The following is a 22086-nucleotide window of genomic DNA, read 5'->3' on the forward strand; positions in this document are numbered from 1 at the left end:
AATTGTGGGCTACACAAATTTTCAACCAAAATTTTAGCAATAAGACATTGACCGAGCAATGGCAACTTTTTGTTCAATTGCTAAAGATGATAAAGATGAGAACATTGCTAAACAAATTGAAGATTTGTATGAACAATAAGATGGAGAGAAATTATATTATTGCCAAAAATCTATTTGATGCTCTCAATTCTATTGAAAAGGATACCAAGGAAAGTGATAAGAGAGCCACTCGAAGAGTGATTACAAGATCCTTAGTAAGCCATCAATTGAGGAAGGCTCATCAAATGAGACAAACTTGTGTTTATTTGAACATAAACCGTAAAACTTTGGATATAACACTTACATGAAGACAAAGACTTGATGATCTACTTCAACATGATACATGGGCTTTTGGTGGGAGGCTTCCATGTGTTGATAGAAAGTTGACTGACAATGTGAAGGAGGAGATTCAACAATTTTGGCACTCTAATTATAGAGTATCACCCAATGTAAAGGACATTTTGAAATTAAGAATCGACAACTGAGACTGCACATCGCATCCCAAATATTTCTTGGAATCAAGCCAAACAATGTTGTACAATTTGTTTTGTAAAGTACATCCAACTTTGCAAATGTCATGAAGGGCCTTTGAATCCTTGAAGCCATTTTATTGTGTACAAAATGTTTCAAACGGTCTATTTATAATTTGACAAAATAATTTGTATTAAGTGTTATAATTTATTTCTTGTAGCACATTCATTCCACATAAAAAGGTTTCTTATTTTGGTCTTCATTTATATGCAAGCATTTTTGTACATAAGTTTTTCTCTTAGGACATGAGGATGTCTGATTCAGATGAAGTGGGATGTTGTATTTGTATATGGATGTGAATTGATGTAACTTTTTAATGATGATTTATGATGTCCATGAGCAAACTGGTTTAGTTATATTGATGATATACAATGTATCTGTACATGAGTGCATTGGTGTAGTTGTATTGATAATGATGAAAAATCATGTTTGCATATTCGTTCATGGATGTCACATGCAAGTGTAATGGTAATTATGTGTATATAATACATGGAACTATTGATGATAATGATGTGTCTACAGTGTTATGCTTGTTTATCTATATTTTTTCATTGAATGAGACTGACGATTTTTTTGCCAACTAAAACAATGTTGCCCTAATAAAAACGTAAAGAAACTTGAAAAATAGAGATAGGATTTTTTAGGGACCCCTCTCATGGCCCTATAGGTTCAAATAGATCATTCATAGGTGCCATGGATTTCAAGTTAGGGTTCGTCAAAGTTTGACAATTTTTAGCACTTAGGGTGCTCAAGGGACGACATCGATAGGGTATGACCCTGAGCGTTTGACTGAGTTGGGGGGGGGGGGGGGGGGAATAGGAGCATGCATAGGGTAATAATTCTTAACTAGACATGTCGAAAGCAATGGTTCGTGATCACGATGAGCAAAATGACAAATTGGCAATGTGACAACATTCGATTGAATGAGACTAACATTTTTTTCACCAACTGAACAAAAGTTTCCCTAATAAAACCATAGGGAAAAATGAAAAACCAAGATAGGGTTTTGTAGGGACACCTCTCATGGCCTGGTAGGTTCAAATGGATCATTTGTAACTACCATGGATTTAGAGTTAGGGCCCATAAAAGTTTGACAATTTTTAGCACTTAGGGTGCTTAAGGAACAATGTCGGTAGGGTATGACCCTGAGCATTTGATCGAGTGGGGAGGGAAAAATAGGAGTATGCATAGGGTAATAATGCCTAACTAGACATGTCAAAACTGACGGTTCATGATCATGACACGTAGAACGAGTAATTGGCCACGCGACAACATTCGATTGAATGAGACTAACGATTTTTTTGCCAACAGAAAAAATGTTTCCCTTATAAAACCATAGGGAAACTTGGAAAACCGAGATAGGTTTTTTTAGGGACCCCTCTTGTGGCCACATAGGTTGAAACATATCATTCGCAGGTGCCATAGATTCTGAGTTAGGTCCCATAAAAGTTTGACAATTTTTAGCACTTAGGGTGCTCAAGGGATGATGTCGGTAGGGTATGACCCCAAGTGTTCAACCAAGTGGGGGGGGGGGGGGGGGGAATAGGATCATGCATAGGGTAATAATGCCTAACTGGACATTTCAGAACCAATGGTTCATGATCATGACGAGTAGAACGAGAAATTGGCCATGCGATAACATTCGATTGAATGAGACTGACGATTTTTTCGCCAACTGAAAAAATGTTTCCCTAATAAAACCATAAGGAAAATTGAAAAAATGAGATAGGATTTTGTAGGGACCCCTCTCATGGACAATTTTTAGCACTTAGGGTGCTCAATGGACGACATCGGTTGGGTATGACCCCGAGCATTCGAGCGAGTAGGGGGGGGGGGAATAGGAGCATACATAGGGTAATAATTAATTGTATTGTTCATTAAATGAATTGTATTGTATTATTCATTAAATGAATTGTATTGTATTGTTCATTAAATGAATTGTATTGTTCATTCAATGAATTGTATTGTATTGTTCATTAAATAAACATTATTAACCATTGTTAATTATTGGATTGAAGACTAAAGTTTTCCATGATAACACCATGCACACATGAGAAATAATTTATATGATCAAATATCAACTTCAATATATATGAAAATGTCAAATGATTACAAGTGTATGTCCATACATAAATATGGCATAAACGCCAACTCAAACAAAATGTATGTCTATATATGTGAATGCATGTCCATATACAAAATATACATGCCAACTAGTATCTCAAAACTATCTATAATATCCTAAGCTACTAATGGATCATCAAAATTGATCCTCTTTGCCGCACTGCTCAGCTCTGAAGGATCCTGTATAAGAAAAAACAAGCCACGATTAAGATTAGTTATATTATATAACTCACATTCAAAAAGATAACATAAAAATAAACTATAATTGAACTATTCTTGTTTACCTCATCTCCACTTTTTCTCTTCAGCTTTGGAGGACTCTTGATGAATGTCTTCAGTAGAGGAGGTATGTTTTCAATATTTTCATACACAACCTACATGTTCACAAGCATGACATTGATACAAGTTAGCATATAATTGTCACTGATAATAACGAATTATATCTACTAAATACAAAATAAAATAAACACACATGTACTCGAGGCATCTCTTCTTCTTCTTCTTCTTCTTCTTCATCTTCAGGTATAGTGGGCGTAGTCAGCAAGGATGTGAAGCCAAGAATTTTTTGTACATATACACAACAAGTATATGAAACTATCAATCTATGTCTAGACATGTATAATCATTATAAGTTATTTAAACTATTCATTCAATTACTTTTCCCTTGTTTCCAACTGCACTACCAGATCCTGAATCACACAACCCTGCACTCGTACTACTTATGCCCTACAAGAGTAAAATAAGATATACATGCAAGCTACTACATAATCTAATTAATACCAATATAAATGATGAGCATGTATGTACAATAAAATACAAACGACTAGGTGCAAAATATATGTATTGTAAAGCTATCAAGGCCAAATGAAATGGCTGTCAAGGTGCCCTCTTGGATCTGTGTCAACTCCTCCTTTGTCATCAACTATTAAATACACTATGTAAATAAACATTAGTACCTAATATTATCTAGATTATAAATATTCATTTAAAATATAGAATGAGCTATGAAAATACAAATCTTACCACTACATCATCAATGTATGATGAAGGTGCCTCCTCGCCTCTAGCATGTGAGGAATCTCGGGGGTATCCTTTAGTCTCTGTCATAACATCTAGTGTGTTGTGCATCTCATGCACCTCATAATTTTTAGTGTGCACAGGAGGATCAACAGGTTGTCCAACTAGACCCAAGCATACATTCCCACACATGACACAACTATGGGGCACAAAAATGTGTGGAGCGGAGGAGGACGTGTTAGCACCATCAGATGCGCTGCTACCATCAAAACTAGGCTGAGCTACTGCCCCAACTTGAGAAACCAAAAGGCCACTCAAAGAGTGAATAACCAATATGGTTTGTGATGCCGCCTCATAGATGATATCTAGATTGCATTGGAGGTGGGGGATCAACAAGAGGAGAGGGGACATATGGACCCTGGACTACTCTGACTGTCCTAGGTCTATTTTGGGGCATACCTAAACCCACACCCTAGAAAGGTTGGATGTCAAAGTAGTTCACATGTTTTCCTAAAACAAACTCAACATACAATTTTTTGATGAAGTAGAAGGGGACATCAAGATTATTGCTAGGTGGTTTATCAAAAACCATCCACCAATGATCCCAAATTTTTTTCACAATACCATCATTTGTGCACCATTAAATAAAATTTTTTGTTCTTTTGGGGTCTACGAGCTGACCAGTGTGAGGATTCACAAATAATGCGGCAATAGCGGCTTTGGATATCTCAAGATCTTTGATCTCCTTATAGGACAAGCCATCTGTATATTGTTCCCTCATAGAATCTCGCCACAAAAGAGCGGCATTTTTCTCCTCAGTGATGGTTTTTATACTCTTTATGATCGATGTGAGGGGATCAAACACTCGGTTCAAGAGATGGATCCTACGATAGACATATGCAATCCCCCTCGATTGGTTCAAATTTTGTGCAATTAAATACTGAATTGAGGGGGGGTTTGGCAAAGGAGGGTTTTGTGTAGGAGGGTTTGGTTGTTACGGTTGTGGTTGATCAATGTTTTCACTGTTATCCCCCATTTTTAACCTAATTGAATGTAAACAATTGAATTTAGTTAACAAATTTGAACAATCTTGTATTTGATTTTAAAAAACCTAGTTTTCATGAAAAAAAAAATGAATGAGAAAACAAATAAACATTAAAAAAAATGCAAAAAATTGAATAAAAATGATGAAAAACAATAAAAATCCTACATTTTAATGGATTTTTTTGCAAATTTGGGTCACAAAATTGGATATTGGGTCCAACCAAATATCGGATTTGAAAGAAATTATGGAGCCTTTGGGTGAAAAATAACCCACGGGCTATCACAGCCCACTTATATTGTTTCAGAAAATTGGATATCTGATTTTATCGAATATCGGATTTTTATAGTTAAATTATTTTAAAATAACATTATATTATATAATATAATAATATATTATATAATATAATATTATACTATATAATATAATATAATATTATATAATATAATAATATATTATATAAGATATATTTTTTTGATTGGTAATAGGTTAATATTTCAGCTACTCTGCAGCATTCCACTAACTTTTAGGACTATGGGGTCTTGCCCCTACAATAATAATTGTTTTTTTTAAATGACTGGAGCTATAAACTAGTGGGGTCATAAAGGGGGACCCCATCCCCATGGTGAACATGTCTGAAGCATTAACACTTCCAATATTTGTCTCTTGTAGCTTATCAATCTGTCACATCCATAATACTCCTTATATCTCCCTTCTCCTTATCTCTCCACAAGACTTCTTATGCCTCCATGCTTATCTCTCTGTTGGTTTCAAAATCTGATTCACTTTAACATCCTTATAATGACATGATAACTCTATATGCAGAAGAGACATTAAAAAGAAGGAAACTTCTAGGACAACATGTGACAAGGTTTGACTAACCTTCTACACTTCGGAATTATTCAAATTCCAGGCAAGTATACCATTGTGAACTAAATCCACACTTGTAAAAGATAAATCCACAGCAAACCAATCCAAAAACCAGTGGATTCAATCACCTTAAAACTAACTAAAACAAAGGAATGAAAATTGTATTCATTTTTTAGTATTGACCTACAAAATATGTAATAAACAACCTTGATCTATACCAGTGCCTTATCCGAGGTCACAGAGTCATCCAAGTTCAAACAATACTCCCACAATAAAATATCTCCACATATCCCATTAGTTTGGCTTCTACAGATCCCTATATATGCCTGACACACATAAGAACTTATTCATACCAAATTAAACCGCACTCATCAAGATTCAAAGTATCCCACAAAGAATTTACTGGTAGAGATGATTCTTCCATATTTAATTCCCCTCTTGAAGAGAAAAACTAAGAAACATATCTATTGAAAGTTGCCTTACAACCCCTATTCAAATGAAATAACCCTAGATTATTCAGAATGAAATAGTAAGCAATTGCAAACATATTTTGAAGACAACACAAAGTTTTAACTCAAAACCAATGGTCTGTATATTGATATTTTCTTCAAAAAAGTATTACAATAAACTTTCGAATATTCTCCATTAAAACTTGGAAAAACCCGGATAAATTTCTGCAGTGTTTTCTTATAATTCTTTTGTGATCCCTTTCTACTAGTCCTGGTATCCATTTATAACAATATGGATGCATACAAAGCTTCAGACTTTCCTAGGAGAGTTTGTTACAATCATTACTTTTCAAGAAGAAGTTACAAAATCTTTTACAAATGTGGTTACAAGTCTTTTTCAACATCCGTGACTTCTTCTTCTTGTTGCTCTATTGCAACATCTTCTAACTGCTCCACATCAAGCACTGCATATTTGTTTGTCCATTCCTGATACACCTTAGCAGTGGGCCATGAGAAGTTAATTACTTTTGCTTTTGTCTTGGCTAATCTTTTCCAAGAATTTCTCATTTTATTAACCTCTGAATTCAGGAAACCATAATGAGATTTGATTTTCTCAATCTCTTCAATTGTTTTAACAAATATGGAGGCATCCTCTGATTTAACAATTCCTTTTATCCTTAATGAAAATTTGGCTTCTAATTCCTTAAGCCATATTTGTTTGTCCTTTAATTGGTTTGGGCTGACAAAACCTCTTGGGAGCAATTCAAAAACCTGATCAGTGTACTCTTTCTTGTAAAAATTGATCTTTCTGTCCGCATTATCTACTCCTTCTACCAACTTTACTAAATCCTTAGTCATATCATTTGTAGACTTAATGATAGGGTCAGCCCATGCCTCATCATAGGATACACAAATCAATTCTATATCTTGCTCTCTGGGTCTCCATTTATCAAAAATAGGCGTTAACACAGCCTTGTCCCCATTTAGCTCATTCCACATTTCCAAGATTTTACTCATGTTATTGTACATTAGTGAAGACCCTATAGTGTCAGCAAAACTTAAAATTGTAGTCTTTACCCTCTCTTCATACTTCTTTGCATATAAGGCTTGAGCCTATTTTAAATTCTCCAACTCATGGGGAGTGATCTCAATCAACTGAGAATGAGAAGGTGTCAGAGATGGTGGGAACTCAATAATGGGGCTGGTAGTGGAGGTCTTGCAAGAGAAGAGCTGATCATCAATGTTGAGGACTCACCTTGATGGTATTGTCCTACCAACTTGCTTTGTAGCTTGGCGATGATGCTATCTTTACCTCTTACCTCTTCCTTGGCATTGTTGTAATCTTTTAGAATTGTCTCCAACTTAACTTGGAGATCTGCCTTTTCCTTGGCCTCCCTTTCTGCTACTGCAACACTAAACTTTGCAGTCTCTAGCACAGTGCTAGCAGCTTCCACTACCCCAGTGCTTTGCACTCTTTTCACTATCATTCCTCCAAGGTAACTTGACCCTGGGGTATCCTTATTCCTCTTATTTTCATCTCTTTTAATAGACCACATGACCAGTACAACATTATCTTTGTTGAAAGTGATTCCCTCCATAGGTTTAGTCTCTTTTCTTACTGCCTCTAAAACTAAGGCATCTGCTATGTCCCATTTGGGAGAATGAGTACCCCAACATGTGCTACCATGTCTCTTCCCTACTCAAGAGTGATGGTCTTAAACTCATCAGCCATTTATTACTTTATCTCTTCCTCTACCATAGCTGGATTTTTGTGGGGCTGCTCACTTTTCCTCTTTTCACACCTAGCATTACATTTATCAATGTTCCGCTTCCACACAAATTGCAAGAAAGCTCCTATTGTGACAAATTTATTATCAGCCAAGAAATCTTCACTGACTTGCTTGATCTCAGGGTCCCACTCTTGGCCTTTGAACTCATTAGCAGTGATGTTCATTTCAGCAGTAAGGGGCTCTTCTAGCATTCCCTCCTCCACTTCATCATATGTGTAGACTATCTCTCCAAGACTGCCTAACTGTAAAAGTTGCTCAACTACTGCCTATTCATCTCCTATATTAATAGTGGATTGAGATGGAGAGTACAGAGGTTCATCAAATTGTACTTCTTTTCCAACTCTTTATTTCTTTGGGCTATCTTGAATGTCAATGACATCTTGTATCTTCCTCTTTCCTTTAGAGGTAGAGGGCTCCCTTGTTGTAGGCATCAACACACTATAATTGGACTTCTTATGGATCATGTAAGCACTAGGAGGGATTACTCTAGCAGATGTAAACCTATTCAGAACTAATCTTGCTTTCTCAAGGTTGTTCTTTATTACAACTTCCCTCTTTTCTTTCAATGTTTGCATCACATCCTCAAAGCAAAGAATCAAGAACTTTATCTTCACCTCAAAAGGGTGAAAGCTAGACAAAGGGTCATAGCTAGTGTCAAATTGGTGTAGAAAGTCTAAAGCCTTTTTGTAAGCCACCCACTTTTCCTTCCTCAGCTCTTGTTCATCCAAATCAAACTCATTCCTAATGAGATCTTTAGGAAACTAGAATTGGTGGGGTCTACCTCTGCATATTTCCCTCTTTCTAAACATGTCGTTGAAGAAGTCTTCAGGGTTAGCACATCAGGATACTGCAGTTGATAAATGGTATGGTTTAAGGAAATCTTCAAAACACTTCCAACCTCCTTTAATTATCACAAATTGGTGTGCTACGGTAACTGTAGGGAAAATGGTCCCTTTACCTCTGCCTATTAACTTTGCCTCCTGCACACCACCAATCGACCTGAGAATCTCTACAATTCCCACTTCAAGAGGGACCTGATAGGGTAACAAAAATGGAGTGCCTTTGAAGCCATATAATCTGAAAACTGTGGAGACAGGTTATAAGTAAATATCACCCCAATTATGGACAATTTTAACATTCTCAACAAACTCTTTTGGCCTAACAAATTCCAAAAGAACCTTAGGGACTCTTGGATTCTCTGAACAAATAAGAGTCCTAATATTAGATGCAAAACATTTATCAAACTTTAAGAAGCTTGCATCTTCTCTGTCCCATGACAACACTGTACTCCATAACTGCACTGGCATTTTCTCTCCATTTTTCTCTTTCACAATATCCATCCCACTTGTAAAATAGTCACCACCTTTGAATAAAAACAAATGCATGAGGAGGGAATACCACCCAAAAGGCCTATCCACTTTACCATTCTTTATTCCTATCAATCTTTCATGGATAGCATCAATGATAAAGGAAGCATAATCAAAAGTCACTGCCAAAGAGGGATTTAAAATTTGAGCAACCATTAGCATGTAATGAGTCGGCATATTTCCTTCAGCATCTTCTCCAAGAATTTGGTAGAGTGAGCAATATAATCCCTTGGCCCTAAGGGTAAACAAATTTAAAGAGAAAGGCTCTTCCATGTTAGGTCTTACAACCGTTAATCTGCCTATCTTCACAAAGAATTCTCTGAGAGGCCCATTCCTAAGGTGATTCCTCTTCACACTGTAAACCTGAGCTAATGATTTAAAATTAATAGGCTCTAGAAAATTGGTAAATTCACTAAGCCCAAAAGCATTTCTGAACTCCTCATTATTTATTTCAATGAGGGTTTTCCCACTTATATCCTTGACACTTCTTGTAATTGGGTCATAGTTGTGTGCAATCTGAGTTAGGAGATCCACATCCATGAATACTCCAGGGACCACTAATTTGCCTACATCCAACTCCCATATACTAGTTTGTGGAGCTAGGGATTTTCTCATGCCAAATGCAACTTTAAATAGTCCCAACCCAAACAACCCAATTTGAGGGTCTCTTAGCCAGTTACCCTTATCATATAATCCCTCTCCTATGTTTAGGCGAGGAGCTCTTGGCACAAGTTCTTTTACCTTTGTGGCCACATTAGTTGACAGTGTCACCTGTTCAAGGAAATCATCACAGATAGCCCTCTCCTGGTAATTAACCTTTCTTGAGAATTCTCTGTTAGGTGCCATCTTAAAAACTATGCAAACAATTTAATTACTAACCCCAACTATTTTGTGACAAATCAAGACCTCAATTAAAACACACTATTTAGTAAATGCCAAACAAGAGTATAAGAGAACCTATTTTTTGCTTGAAGAAATCCGCTCTGCAACTGAAGAAATTTGCTCTGTAATTGCTTCTCTACAACTAGTCTTCAAAATGATGCCTTCATTCAATTGATACAAGATCATATGCGGTAGTCGAGCTCTTAACTACGACATTGATACCGCATGCTTCCACCGTTCCTTCAGAATTGAATTCATAGAAGAATTCAAAAATTTCACTCCAACGGGTCATAAATGCCTGTGTATTTTCCTCTCCGCTCTTTCACCATTTTGCAGAGCATAACCTTCTAGAAATTTCACCAATCGAAATTACGCCAATCGTCCGATCAGATGAGACATGATCAATTTTTACACTATCTTAACATCTCTGCCTTTACATCGGGCCCTACCTCTTTTTCGCCATTTCGCAGGCTTTATCCCGCGAGCACTTTCCTTTCGTGAAGCTACGCCAAGCATTAGATGGAACTCTAACCGCTTTGCCTTTAATCCTTACCGAGACCATCAACCTTTTCACTAATCGCGCCTCATCTTGACAGATAATAGTTTTTCGCTATTTCACAGGGGTTAATCCGCTTGCATCTTCGGGCCACGAAACAATGAAAAGCGTTGGATCAATCTTGAGATGACCATCTTTTAAGTGAGACCTTTGTTGCTTACCCCACTGTAAAGCGGAAAATCATGATCGAACCCTAGTTGCTCTCCCCTCTTCCAACTCCAAGGAGAGAGAAGGGAGATTCACTCTAGGGTTGATGGTTTTCACTTAGGGAAGAGACTTTACATTCAAAAGAGGGGTTGAAACCCACAAGATCCAATCCCACACAATGCAAGATTGGATGCTAAATGTGTTTCAAGGGTTAAGAAAGCAAGGCTACCCTCTTTTGTAAAGAATGTTGATAGAAGAATTAAGTTAGGAATGCATAGAAAGTGACAAAGATTCGCTTATAAACTGAGATAGGGATATAGGATGAAGCTGCGGACCTGGAATTGGCAGTAAAATGTCGATACGGCGCTGTCCTGCAAATTTGAGCAAAAGTTGACGAGACGATGGCGCCCGACGTGCACACGATCCTCCGAAAAATCCGCGAAACGAAGGGGGATCTGTTCGTCTCTGCATAAGGATTCCAGATCTTCAATTTCAGCCGCGTACCTGCAACCTACACATAGAAAAGTGAAGACGATTGGGGGGTTAGGGATTAGGGGTTTGCCTTTAGGTCAAACCCCAGTTTTGGAATTAACCAAGAAATGAGAAATTGCTGTAAATGTAATGTAAAACAAGTACTAATACCTTGTTGTAAGGATGTTTGTATCCTTATGTGCGAAGGTATAGATGTTGTTGTTTGTTGTATGTTGTATGTAGCATGTAGTATGTGATCTCCTCTTCAATGGTTGAATCCTTGTCTTGAATGCAACACTTAGCCTTGAATGGAGACTTAGAATGATCAATTGCTTGAAAGAATGCTTGAATGCTTGAATGCTTGAGTATAGTTTCCACACTTTTTCCATCATCTCGAATGAAAGAGGAAAATGTAGTTTATATACTTGTCAATTAGGGCTAATAGACTGATTTTCCCGACCTTAGGCTGACCAAGAAAGTTAATTTCCAAATTGCAAACAAAAAGACCCGAGACCCCATAGGAGACCGGGCCCAAAATAGGGCCAAGGACCAGGGTGCTGGGCGCCATGGTCTTGGGGGACTAGGGCGCCATGGTCCTGGGGGACCAGGGCACTGGGCGCCCTGGTCCTGAAGGACCAGGGCGCTGGGCGCTCTGGTCCCACCTCCCAAGACAGCAGGGTGCAAAGGAGGTTCAGGCCAAGGTGCAAGAAAATGCAGTTTTCAGTGTCATAATCAGGTTTCGGGGTCTCCATTCAGGTTGTGTGTTGCGTTGCCATCGTGAAGACCCAAATGCGGTCAAAATTGCAAGTGTCGCAATTTTAGGACGCTACATTTAGCCCCCACTTTAGCGGGAGTATAAGCGTACGCCAATACTTCCGGTAAAGTACAAGGAGACAACATTGAAAAACTTTCACCACGTCAAGGAGGCAAGATACACCAAGCCCCCAGTGGACTAAGGATCTTACGACTTCAATTGACAAAGTAAAAGGGAAGATCATGAGGGAGAACCATGACTGTCAGTAGTAAGGTTCCCTCACTATGAGTCATGCAAGAAAGATATCAAAAATTTTCAAGGCAAAGCTAAATTTGTCAAAAAAATTTCAAGTATCTTGAAAAGATATGAACGGGATGTATGCCCCCCTACGTTAAAGCGATTGCACATGCCTCACCGGGGGTGATTGCTTTAAGGTAGTGATACATATAAGAAAATGAAAAAGGGAAAGGAGCACATTATCACAAGGATTTAGCCCCCAAGTGTGAGATAAGCCCAAGGATAATAGACACAAAACACAAAGCACAAGGTGACTTCGCTTTCCTCGGGGTCAGTATGCTGTATGATAATTCACGTATATCATATGTATGTATGCATAATTGTTCTTCATTCCCCAATCAAGGAAGGTCACCTAGAAGAAGGGAACACATGTGTCTTTTGAGTCAACATGAGAGAGATCGAGAGATCTCAATGCTTTGCATCGTCCTCAAGTAGACAACACTAAGGACAACAAATAGAAGAATGAGAATAACACATAGAAGAAGTAACAAAAGAGAGGGGGAGAGAATCTCCTATGCTAATGAAACTAGTCTAGCACGTCATCTACCCCCCAATCTTGCTGATCAATGTTTCGGGAAGGTAGGGAACACGCTAGAGGAGGAACATCCAACATAGCAGATGGAGCTATCACAAGATCCAAACAAGGGCTATGTTCATGTTCCAAGCCACGGTGTTCTTGTCTAGGAGCTAGGATAAGTGCTTTAGAAAATTCATTAGATAAATGGTTATCAATATCAACAAGTTCATATTCACTATCAGAATGAACAGGAGTAACATTTGCATCATGAATAACATTTTCATCTATATCATCATCAAGATTTATAAAAATAGGATCTTTAACTCGCACATGATCAAGACCATCATGCATCTTATGTTTAGGAGATTTCGGCTCAATCGTCGGCTGAGGAGAAAATGGAATAATGCTTGTTGAAGGTGTTTTTGGGGATTGCGAAGTTTGAGAAGCAGCTGCTTGGGCTCTAAGACGACGCTTTCGTCGGCATTCACGTGCAGAACGATTTCATCTAGTCTTAGTAGGAAGTTGAGAAGAGTGAGGAGGAGGAATGTTCTCATCCTTATCACTTGGGTGTTTAGGTTGTGGTCTCTTAGGTTGGATAATAGGAGAAGAAGAAGGTCTCTTCTCTCTATAAAAGGAAGGAGGAGGAACTGCTCCATATAAAGGAGGAATTTTTGGTTTAGGAAGGAGACCAAGTCCATCATGACGAGGAGGGATAGGTCTGCTTTTAGGAAGTTTATTAATCATAGGCATAGTCACATCCATAGGAATGGGTTGGGAATCTTCTTGAGGAAAAACATTGGTTTTATCTTTCAAGTTTGGGTGTTCTAGGTTCACTTAGAGATAGGATCATATCTGTTTTCCACTTTTGATAAGATTTAAAAAGATGATCACTTCGCGGAGGAAGAGATTGGAATTGTTTAGGCCAAAAATAATCAATAGGAACACTAGAGGTTCTTTTAGCTGGTTTAAAGAGACTATGATTGACAGTAACAACTTCACCATTATGGGGAAATTTCAAACACTTGTGGATAGGAGAAGCAATAGCTTTCATGGAAGATAGCCAAGGATAGCCAAGCTTCACACAAAATTGTTCGGAAGATGGAATAATAGCAAAGTTCACATCAAGGGATTTGTTATGGACCTCAATAGGTAATGTAATAGAACCAATTGCAGGAGAAGAAAATGCATCAAATAGTTTCACACCCACATTTGTTTCATCACAGATCACTTGATTCAATTGCAAAGTAAAAAGGAATTCTTCAGAAATGACATTAACCATACAAGAAGGATCAATAAGCACTCCACGACAAGGTGTATTCTTGACTTTTGCAACTATATATAAAGGACCATCAGGTGCCCTGATAGTTTCACTAGAATCAAAGGTGATGGAAGGTTCTTTAGGGATTTTCTGCTGCTCTACAAAGTTAATCACATTCAGAGTCATAGACACAAGATCATCAGGTGAGACAGAGGAATCAGTAGTATCAATCGCATTAGAGGTATGAGAAGGTAATGGATCAGTAAAAATCTGAAGATTTTGGTTAGGAAGAGCTATAGATTTGTTACCTTTATCATTCACACCAGAAACAGAGATAGTATTATTATCAATCAAATCTTGAATTTTCCCCTTTAAAGCAAAACATTTTTCAGTATCATGCCCAGGTTGACGATGAAATTGACAAAAGGATTTGTTATCAAAATAAGGTGAAGTAATCTTTGCAGGATCAATTTGCCTTATAGGAGGAAGAGTAAGCACATTTTGTTCCAATAACTTATTCATAATACTATGCAATGATTCATTCAAAGGAGTAAACTTTCTTTCTTTCTTGAAAAACTTAGAAATAGGAGACACACCTGATGCTGCATTCACAGTGTTGTTGATGATGTTTTCATTGAATTTAATGGACTCTCTATTCGGTTTAAACTTCCCAAATGGTTTTTGACTGCTATCACCCTTATCACTCGGAGCCATAGGATGTGATTGTTCCATTTGACTCACAGTCAGTTGATAATTGTGAAGAGTTGCGCACAACTGTTGGAAAGAAGTAAACTCAGAAAACAGGAGTTTGTCTCTAATGTCTTTTTGTAAATTAGAAATAAAGATTCTTTGAATATCATTGTCAGGCACTGGAAAGGAAATTTGAGCATACAAATGCTTATATCTACCAATGAAATCAGTCACTTTTTCTTTAACACCTTGTTTACAATGCATTAAATCAATCAAAGTAACTTTAGGACTTATATTGTTTTGAAATTGTTGAATGAAAGCATTTGCAAGTTGTTCGAAAGAAGTAATAGAATAGGAAGGCAACAAGCAATACCATTTTAGGGCTTTGTCTCTTAATGTTCTAGTAAACAATTTTGCAAGCAACCTTTGGTCATAAGCAAAATCAGTACATATTGTTTGAAAGGTCTTAACATGTGTTAGAGGATCACCCTTACCATTATAAAGCTCCAAATGTGGAATTTCAACATATTTAGGGGGAATAGCTCGAACAATGTCAAGAGAAAGTGGACTCGCAACATCAAATGTGGGCACACTAAACTTAGATTGATTCATAGAGGCAATTTGTTGCTGTAAAGAAGAGACAGTTTGTGCAAGATTGTTAATGGTCGCTTCAGTTGAAGAGTTCATATTAGACGTGTTAGATTGTGATGGAGGTGTTATGTTATTGAAAGAAGGTAAAGAGTAAGGTGGGGGGACACTATGATAGTTAGTCATAGGAGATGATTGGACAGGAGGAACACTACAAGGAGGAATGGAATGGTTAAATGAATTGCCCCCTTGTGTCATGTTCATTTGTGGAGATATAATAGGAACACTCATTGAAGGAATGAATGAAGAAGTTGGATTGAATGAAGGAAGAGGATTGATTGAAGAAGAGGGATTGCCCCCATGACTAGTGATCATAGGAGGAATGTCTTGTATTGAAGTAGTCATTATGTTTGATGTAAAAGTAGGTATGCTAGCAATAGAAGTCGTCAAAGGAATAGAATGATTGTCTTGAGTAGGAGGTTGTGTATAACCTAAGGTTTCGGCACAACTTTTCATAGGCATCACATTTGAATCCACAATGTGTGCAATACCACACAAAATATCAATTCCATTCTTATCACTTTGAAGCATATGTTTTAGACCCTCAATTAAAGGAAGAGCTTGACTATCAGGGTATTCTTGAGACATCCACTGTCAAAAATTGTCAAATTGGTTATCCAATTTTGAAAGTTGTTCTACAGAAACCTCATGGAGAGCTTCTTCATCATTAAGAGGATTAGAGGAATTACCCATGTCCTCGTTAAAAATACCATTCAAATTAGGTTCCATCTCCTCAGTAATTAAACCTTGGAAAGACTTAATTCTCAGGCTTCGTCTAACGGGAATAGTGTAAGTAGGGCTTATTGTTGTAAAACTCATGCACTAGAGAGAGAGAAGATTTTGAATTTTTAGAGGTAGCAAATTTCAGTAAAACCAGCCAATCTTCTAGATTTAAGCTGTTAAATACAATCAGGACAATCTCCCGAAATTTCAGAAAAAATGTCCAGGACCGTGGCGCTCGGGGTGCACACGGTCCTCGCAACTTTTTTCGAAATTTGTAGGGATGAAAGTTATGATGATTTTACAGCTAACCTGAAAAAATTGAGTGATTTTACGATCTGTAGATAGGCCAAATTAAAGTTGCAATCTCAAAATTGAACCCTACCAAGATTGTCGAAAAAATGCAAAATTTGAATTTTGAAAAAGAGAGGGAAACTGAAATTTTGAATTTTATGATTTTAGAGGGAATACCAAAAGCAATGCAAGTTTTGAAATTTGAAAGTTGACTCAATTTCACGCAAAATTCAATTTTGAAAGCGGAAATCAAAGTTGTTGTAATTAAGCACTTAATTTCAAAAATCACAAATTGCAAGAATTTGAATAAAGCACTGAAATTTCGAATGAATGATAACACACTTTTCAGATTTAGGACTGTAAGAAACACAATTTTGACACAAATTTCAATTTCAACAATTTTTGAATGATTAGAAGCCTCAATCCAAGCAATCACTAGACCAACTTTGACTATAATTTTGAAGGTGTTAAAATTCATAAAATCAGCCAAAAATCTGGATTTTAGCAAAAAAATACAGTAAGATCTCGCTCCCGAAATTTCAGAAAAAATGTCGAGGACGATGGCGCTCAGAGTGCACACGGTCCTTGCAACTTTTTTCCAAATTTTCAGGGATGAAAGATATTGTGATTTTACTGCGGAATCCAAAGTTACAGCTGATTTGGGGATGTTTTGATCAGTGAAATTGTCGGACAAAGGTTGAATCAAGAGGGTTTCAAAAATTAGGGTTTTGACACTTAACCGCTTAATTTTCAAAATTAAAGCACAGATATGAATTGATAATTTGTAATAGAAGGGCAGATCTGAAACAAGCATTAACAATTAAACATTTCACAAGTTTAATTACTTAAAAAGAAAATTTAGGGTTTTTATGCAATTAACCTCTAAAATTTTGCAAAAGATCAAACATGGAAATGTAATCAAGGAATCCAATTTTCAGATCTAACTATGAATAATCAGAAAGGATGTTCACGTCGGGTTCACCAAAATGTAAAGCGGAAAATTGCGATCGAACCCTAGTTGCTCTCCCCTCTTCCAACTCCAAGGAGAGAGAAGGGAGATTCACTCTAGGGTTGATGGTTTTCACTTAGGGAAGAGACTTTACATTCAAAAGAGGGGTTGAAACCCACAAGATCCAATCCCACACAATGCAAGATTGGATGCTAAATGTGTTTCAAGGGTTAAGAAAGCAAGGCTACCCTCTTTTGTAAAGAATGTTGATAGAAGAATTAAGTTAGGAATGCATAGAAAGTGACAAAGATTCGCTTATAAACTGAGATAGGGATATAGGATGAAGCTGCGGACCTGGAATTGGCAGTAAAATGTCGATACGGCGCTGTCCTACAAATTTGAGCAAAAGTTGATGGGATGATGGCACCCGACGTGCACACGGTCCTCCGAAAAATCCGCGAAACGAAGGGGGATCTGTTCGTCTCTGCACAAGGATTCCAGATCTTCAATTTCAGTCGTGTACCTACAACCTACACACAGAAAAGTGAAGATGATTGGGGGGTTAGGGATTAGGGGTTTGCCTTTAGGTCAAACCCCGGTTTTGGAATTAACCAAGAAATGAGAAATTGCTGTAAATGTAATGTAAAACAAGTACTAATACCTTGTTGTAAGGATGTTTGTATCCTTATGTGCGAAGGTATAGATGTTGTTGTTTGTTGTATTGTTGTATGTTGTATGTAGCATGTAGTATGTGATCTCCTCTTCAATGGTTGAATCCTTGTCTTGAATGCAACACTTAGCCTTGAATGGAGACTTAGAATGATCAATTGCTTGAAAGAATGCTTGAATGCTTGAATGCTTGAATGCTTGAGTATAGTTTCCACGCTTTTTCCATCATATCGAATGAAAGAAGAAAATGTAGTTTATATACTTGTCAATTAGGGCTAATAGACTGATTTTCCCGACCTTAGGCTGACCAAGAAAGTTAATTTCCAAATTGCAAACAAAAAGACCCAAGACCCCATAGGAGACCGGGCCCAAAATAGGGCCAGGGACCAGGGCGCTGGGCGCCATGGTCCTGGGGGACCAAGGCGCTGGGCGCCATGGTCCTGGGGGACCAGGGCGATGGGCGCCCTGGTCCTGAAGGACCAGGGCACTAGGCGCTCTGGTCCCACCTCCCGGGACAGCAGGGTGCAAAGGAGGTTCAGGCCAGGGTGCAAGAAAATGCAGTTTTCAATGTCATAATCAGGTTTCGGGGTCTCCATTTAGGTTGCGTGTTGCGTCGCCATCGTGAAGACCCAAATGCGGTCGAAATTGCAAGTGTCACAATTTTAGGACGCTACACCCACTTATTCATCGGTTAACAAATGGCACGTGGCATTCGGCCATTAGCTCTGGGAAACTCTTCGTGTTTAGTTCAGAGCCAACCAAGTGTCACTATTTGCTACATAACCGCCGATTACACCTTGGCGGGTCTTGAATCACCTTTTGAAGCTGCGTGTCAACCGACACACCACCATCAAGCTTTAGCAGAAGTAATAGCTATCACTCCACGTCATGCCGAGAAGAATCTCTTTTTCTCTTTCGCCATTTCACAGGCCTTAACATTTGTTTGATTTGCAGTCAAAAAATGACGAGAACCCTTGGATCAAAACAGAGTTGATCCCCTTTTACCTTTATGCATTACCTGTTCTTCGGGCCCACCTTTTCCTTTTGCCATTTCGCATGCTTTAAAACACAAGCAATTTACCCTTGTGAACACACACGGACCGTTAGATTATATTGAACTTGCTCGATGCTTAACAACCTACTTGAATTTGGCCGATGTGGGTTTTCTAAGTTAGTATTATCCACCTATCGTCTAGTCATTCCAGAGCTGACGTGTCAACTTTCTACTCGCTGAGAAGAAACATCGAGATCCACCTTTTCCTTGCCACCTATATCTACCACATCATTTCTTATCCCACAACATGACTCATCTTCTTGGACCCACCATTTAGTCCTTAAATCTGATTCGCTGACCATTTTGATTTTCGGCCATGTGCCATTATCTTACTCGCCATCTCAGCCAGCTGGACTGCTAGCTTGGAATGCCATGTCATTTCGCTATTTCACGAAAGCTATCTTTCGAGCATCTTCCTCCTGCGAAACTGCGCTAGCCGTCAGATCAAATGAGACTTGTGCATCTGTTATGCTCCTATTAAAACTCCCTTTTCCCGGGCCAAAAAACCTTTCACTGCTTCACAAGGCATAACATGTGAGCATCGATTGGCCACGAAACAACATGAACTATTGATTTCTCTTGAACTTGATCACCTTTTAGCCATTTGAAAAGTCTTCACCGGTAGCTCCTACCAAGCCTTTTCACCATTTCGCGAAAGGTAATTCACTTACTTATTTTGGCTACGAATCAATGTCAGCCGTTAGATCTTTAGCGAGATGGAGTCTCGTTAAACCGGACCAAATGCACACATTTGGACACGCTTTTCCCTTTTGCTATTTTGCATAGCTTAACACACCTACTACTTTGCCTAATGAAATAGCGAAAGCCGTAGATTCATCTGGAAGTTGTGTGACACTTACTAGGCCCAACAACATTAGAAGGAAAAAGGCATAAGGCATAGATTTTTAACAATTATTCAACGACCGCCTAGGTAAATGACAAGGGGGGACACTTAATATGACCCTAAGACCCATTGCTTAAGTGAATTAAAGTAACGTAGGAATAGAAACCAGAGGGTTTTGATCAGACACTTGAGCGATTTAAAACCAAAAACCTCAAACCCTTAAACATTTAACATAGATTTGAAGTAGTTGATAGTGTGCTTGACTCAAAATCTTGAAAACTTGGCCAATTATGGGAAAAGAAAACCCATTTCATAAATAGTAATAACAGTGGCTCTGATTGGGGAAGGTTGATCGCAAGGTCAACACAAGAAACTCAAGAAACTCTGGAGAAACATACCAAAACACAGACCCAAGCAAAAACAACAAGAAACAAACAAACTATATACAGACAAAGGACCTACTATGCATGGACTTCAAGAGAAATAATGTTTCAGGAATTGTCCATGCACTGGAAATTCCTGAACTTCATCATTCATATTTTTCACAAAATAAGAATCCTTTCCATTTAGATCACAGACCACAAAGGTTCAATCCATAATGATTCAAATTTCTTGTGCTTTCCCTTGTCCTGTCCTCTTGTATTCCACTGAAGAACAATATCATCAATTTGAAATTTCCTTAATGACGTCCTTTTATCAAAAAGATACTTGGACTGCAATTGGATCTTTAGGTTTCTCTTATGAGCTAGAGCTTTGATCTCTTCCACTTCAACCATTTGGATCATTTTGTCCTCCATAGGCTCTAATAAATCCATGTTCTCAGCTTGCAAGAACCTATACACTGGAAGAAGATTGTTTACAGGGACTCTGGCCTATGTACTATTGGGACTATTTAAAATTGAGTAAATTTTATAGGCCCATTTCAAAATTTTGCTCTGCATGTCAGAAAAGCACCTAAATGAGTCAGTTTGAATGGCCTAGTTTGCGAGAGGGCAAAGTGGAGCCAGTTGATTTTCAGAGAGTAAGGCTCGGGATTCATGTCCCACACCTTTCATTTTCCCAATTCAGTGATGTGCAACTTTCAGAATTCAATTTGGATAAGTTTATGAGGTACCCAGTTTGATAGGTGAGCTGGAAATGCATTTTAGGCACAAATGCAGATTTTATTGTGTAGCCTACTTTGAGCGATTACATCTTTTACCCTATTGATCGTCATGGATAAATTCAAAGTGGATTCAATTCTATGCATAAATGTGAGTTAGTTTGCAAAATTTCAAGTCTTGATGAATCCATTTGCTCAGTTTTCATAGCCAAATCCGTTTTGCAGTTTGTGTTTTGGCTAGTCCCTGTTTCGACAACTAGTCGGAGCCCTGTTTCGCATAAGTGTAAAAGTTGCCTCAGTAAGCGTCATGCCATAATGCTTTCTCTGGGTTATTACTGGTATAAATGATGAGCTACATTTCAAATTTCAAGTCTCTGTCAATCCATTTGATCGGTTTTCAAAAGAATTCATTTAGCTATCATTTTCAGTTATCTGCACTTCCATTGTTATATCAGTTAATGTAGCCATTTTTGTGAGCGTGTCATTTGCATCCTGTCAGTCTGGTGATTGAACTAAGGATTTGAAGATTTAATATGTACTTCAAGGTACCTAGGTTTCAAATTTGAGGGCCTACAGAGGTCGTTTGATATTTTTGAGAAAGGTGTCATGTGTTGCCAGGACATTGACTTCATCAGGTCCGCAGTGTCGACAAAGCCAGTTGGGCATTTTTGGAAATTAATATCTCTTCGCTCGGGACTCATCTTGAGAAACCGTTTGGTAGAAGTCATCCTTGTATATCAGAGTACACGCCTGTCAGATGGCGAGCTCCAGAAAGGTGTTTTGATAGGTTTGAAAATTAAGTCTTTGCGATTAAATGCGAAAATTGTGGCATAATCGCCTGAAGGTTGTAAAATGTGGATTAATGATCCGAAAATGATGCCGATCGTTTCTAGAGGTGCGTTTAAAGTTCTTCAATCATTCCAAAGGTCAGTTGCGTGAAATCAAAAAAAAATTTAGTTGGACCCACTTTGGGGCCCGACTTGACTCATGCCTGTGCCGTATTAT

Source organism: Cryptomeria japonica, chromosome 5 (genome assembly GCF_030272615.1).
Source record: "Cryptomeria japonica chromosome 5, Sugi_1.0, whole genome shotgun sequence".
Classification (NCBI taxonomy): domain Eukaryota; kingdom Viridiplantae; phylum Streptophyta; class Pinopsida; order Cupressales; family Cupressaceae; genus Cryptomeria; species Cryptomeria japonica.